This window comes from Taudactylus pleione, unplaced genomic scaffold (assembly GCF_031769625.1).
Source record: "Taudactylus pleione unplaced genomic scaffold, aTauple2 ptg000174l, whole genome shotgun sequence".
NCBI lineage: Eukaryota > Metazoa > Chordata > Amphibia > Anura > Myobatrachidae > Taudactylus > Taudactylus pleione.
The window spans coordinates 6,556,122-6,560,563 of record NW_028284576.1 but is presented as its reverse complement, the minus strand read 5'-3'; the positions used below and the strand labels follow the sequence as shown (position 1 = coordinate 6,560,563).

Sequence of the window (4,442 nt, the reverse complement as noted above, 5' to 3'; positions counted from 1 at the left end):
AATTTTGTCAGGGTGTGAAAATATCTTAGTCATGATGGGGGCGAATCAATCCAGTTATAAAAGGGTTGAAATAGGGGGATTTCAGTTAGTCCAAGGATCCAAGTATATGAGAACTTATTTGCTAACCAATTTCACCACAGAGACACGTGAAAGTACTTTCTAATAGATATTATCAGTAAGGGAAGATGACCCAGCAGAACTGAACTTAAACTTCTTAAAAGTTTCTAACTTGGATCATTTCTTACAAATGGACACTATAATATGAACTTGTGCAAAGTAAGAAATAACAGGATTATACCCTGTAAATTGAGAATTTTGTCAGTGTGTGAAAATATCTTAGTCATGATGGGGGCGAATCAATCCAGTTATAAAAGGGTTGAAATAGGGGGATTTCAGTTAGTCCAAGGATCCAAGTATATGAGAACTTATTTGCAGTGTTATGAAAAATTCTGGTGATGTATTCACAATGATAGATGTGCCAAATTGTATTTATAATAAAGATAGAGAATGGTGGAACTGAGTTTTTTCAATATAAAGCTATATGGCATTTGGTAGCACTCATAATATGTGTTATAAATTTGTGGGTATACTTAGGAATATCAGAAATATAATGAGATAAAAGGGAATATGACAGGGAGTTGGGCATTAAAATTCCTATGAGAAGGAAAGTAAGACAATGTATCTCTGTCCACAATGGAAGTAAGTTGGGACAGTGCCACCAGATGTGGGACAGTTTCCTCAGCCCCACAAAGTCTCCAACACAATGGTGATAAAGAAGGAAACATTTTATGAAATCATTAAGGTACTAAATACCAACGATAATGGGATTTCACTAAACTTGAGGCTAATGGATGTTTTTGAGATGTTATCTCTAAATGTAATCCAGTCCTCTTGGTGTGAGTGGTGTAAATGGCTTTATCATCAAAGGGGAATTAGCTCAAATGGTAGAGCGCTCGCTTAGCATGCGAGAGGTAGCGGGATCGATGCCCGCATTCTCCAGTTAAGCTTTTGGAACCAAAATTTGCTGCCATATATCAAGTGAAGAATAACATTGCTCACCAAAACTCTTCACTGTTTTTATTTTCTTCTGATGCCCTAGAGTAATGCTGAGTTACATATAGCTGTCTTGAAAAGTACATGCAAACAATTTGGGGTTGATTCAAAGAGCTGATACACCACATTTCCTGTGAGTAACTGACTATAAGCCACACTTATGGTAGCTCCAAACTTGCAGTAATTTGTTGTAGCCCCATAATGCTGCATAAAAAAGTGATATCGGGTTGCTAGGGGTCCAATTTCAACTGCTGTAACTTGTGTTACTACACTGTTGCAAGGTTAACTTACCCCCATTGTAAATAATTGAATCAACTTCTCAGAATTAACCCAGTGGATCCCAGTATCTGGTATATATTAATACATTTTTCTTATTCTTCTGGCTAAAAGTCAATGTGAATTTTTAGCTTATTCTCTATATCTTCTTAGGACTGATCACTTGTTTTCAATTTGTAAAGTTCTTTCTAGTATTATCTAACACTAGCTGGAAAGCCTTGGATGTAGAGTTAGTAAAGTCATAGCTGTTAATTTCCATGTAAGTTTGTGTATTGAGGTAAAATGAAGACAAATGCCTGGTTATTTTTGTCAAATATAGAATCCTCCTGCCACAGAATAACAAATACTAAACACATCCCTGGGTGGGCTTGAACCACCAACTCTTTGGTTAACAGCTGAATGCGCTAACCAATTGCGCCACAGAGACACGTGAAAGTACTTTCTAATAGATATTATCAGTAAGGGAAGATGAACCAGCAGAACTGAACTTAAACTGCTTAAAAGTTTCTAACTTGGATCATTTCTTACAAATGGACACTATAATATGAACTTGTGCAAAGTAAGATATAACAGGATTATACCCTGTGAATTGAGAATTTTGTCAGGGTGTGAAAATATCTTAGTCATGATGGGGGCGAATCAATCCAGTTATAAAAGGGTTGAAATAGGGGGATTTCAGTTAGTCCAAGGATCCAAGTATATGAGAACATATTTGCTAACCAATTGCACCACAGAGACACGTGAAAGTACTTTCTAATAGATATTATCAGTAAGGGAAGATGACCCAGCAGAACTGAACTTAAACTGCTTAAAAGTTTCTAACTTGGATCATTTCTTACAAATGGACACTATAATATGAACTTGTGCAAAGTAAGAAATAACAGGATTATACCCTGTAAATTGAGAATTTTGTCAGGGTGTGAAAATATCTTAGTCATGATGGGGGCGAATCAATCCAGTTATAAAAGGGTTGAAATAGGGGGATTTCAGTTAGTCCAAGGATCCAAGTATATGAGAACTTATTTGCAGTGTTATGAAAAATTCTGGTGATGTATTCACAATGATAGATGTGCCAAATTGTATTTATAATAAAGATAGAGAATGGTGGAACTGAGTTTTTTCAATATAAAGCTATATGGCATTTGGTAGCACTCATAATATGTGTTATAAATTTGTGGGTATACTTAGGAATATCAGAAATATAATGAGATAAAAGGGAATATGACAGGGAGTTGGGCATTAAAATTCCTATGAGAAGGAAAGTAAGACAATGTATCTCTGTCCACAATGGAAGTAAGTTGGGACAGTGCCACCAGATGTGGGACAGTTTCCTCAGCCCCACAAAGTCTCCAACACAATGGTGATAAAGAAGGAAACATTTTATGAAATCATTAAGGTACTAAATACCAACGATAATGGGATTTCACTAAACTTGAGGCTAATGGATGTTTTTGAGATGTTATCTCTAAATGTAATCCAGTCCTCTTGGTGTGAGTGGTGTAAATGGCTTTATCATCAAAGGGGAATTAGCTCAAATGGTAGAGTGCTTGCTTAGCATGCGAGAGGTAGCGGGATCGATGCCCGCATTCTCCAGTTAAGGTTTTGGAACCAAAATTTGCTACAATATATCAAGTGAAGAAAAACATTGCTCACCAAAACTCTTCACTGTTATTATTTTCTTCTGATGCCCTAGAGTAATGCTGAGTTACATATAGCTGTCTTGAAAAGTACATGCAAACAATTTGGGGTTGATTCAAAGAGCTGATACACCACATTTCCTGTGAGTAACTGACTATAAGCCACACTTATGGTAGCTCCAAACTTGCAGTAATTTGTTGTAGCCCCATAATGCTGCATAAAAAAGTGTTATCGGGTTGCTAGGGGTCCAATTTCAACTGCTGTAACTTGTGTTATTACACTGTTGCAAGGTTAACTTACCCCCGTTGTAAATAATTGAATCAACTTCTCAGAATTAACCCAGTGGATCCCAGTATCTGGTATATATTAATAAATTTTTCTTATTCTTCTGGCTAAAAGTCAATGTGAATTTTTAGCTTATTCTCTATATCTTCTTAGGTCTGATCACTTGTTTTCAATTTGTAAAGTTCTTTCTAGTATTATCTAACACTAGCTGGAAAGCCTTGGATGTAGAGTTAGTAAAGTCATAGCTGTTAATTTCCATGTAAGTTTGTGTATTGAGGTAAAATGATGACAAATGCCTGGTAAATTTTGTCAAATACAGTATCCTCCTGCCACAGAATAACAAATACTAAACACGTCACAGGGTGGGCTTGAACCACCAACTTTTTGGTTAACAGCTGAACGCACTAACCAATTGCGCCATAGATACATGTGAAAGTGCATTCTAATGGATATTATCAGTAAGGGAAGATGAACCAGCAGAAATGTAATTAAACTGCTTAAAAGTTTCTAACTTGGATCATTTCTTACAAATGGACACTATAATATGAACTTGTGCAAAGTAAGAAATAACATGATTATACAATGTAAATTGAGAATTTTGTCAGGGTGTGATAATATCTTAGTCATGATGGGGGCGAATCAATCCAGTTATAAAAGGGTTGAAATAGGGGGATTTCAGTTAGTCCAAGGATCCAAGTATATGAGAACTTATTTGCAGTGTTATGAAAAATTCTGGTGATGTATTCACAATGATAGATGTGCCAAATTGTATTTATAATAAAGATAGAGAATGGTGGAACTGAGTTTTTTCAATATAAAGCTATATGGCATTTGGTAGCACTCATAATATGTGTTATAAATTTGTGGGTATACTTAGGAATATCAGAAATATAATGAGATAAAAGGGAATATGATAGGGAATTGGGCATTAAAATTCCTATGAGAAGGAAAGTAAGACAATGTATCTCTGTCCACAATGGAAGTAAGTTGGGACAGTGCCACCAGATGTGGGACAGTTTCCTCAGCCCCACAAAGTCTCCAACACAATGTTGATAAAAAAGGAAACATTTTATGAAATCATTAAGGTACTAAATACCAACGATAATGGGATTTCACTAAACTTGAGGCTAATGGATGTTTTTGAGATGTTATCTCTAAATGTAATCCAGTCCTCTTGGTGTGAGTGGTGT

General features: G+C 35.8%; 1 non-coding gene across 1 annotated transcript; it reads left to right on the top strand.

Moving 5' to 3' along the window:
* Window positions 1-926: 926 nt before the first annotated feature.
* On the top strand, window positions 927-999 carry TRNAA-AGC (transfer RNA alanine (anticodon AGC)). The gene has a single exon. It is a non-coding gene; the product is annotated as a tRNA-Ala (tRNA).
* The last annotated feature ends 3,443 nt before the right edge of the window (window positions 1,000-4,442 follow it).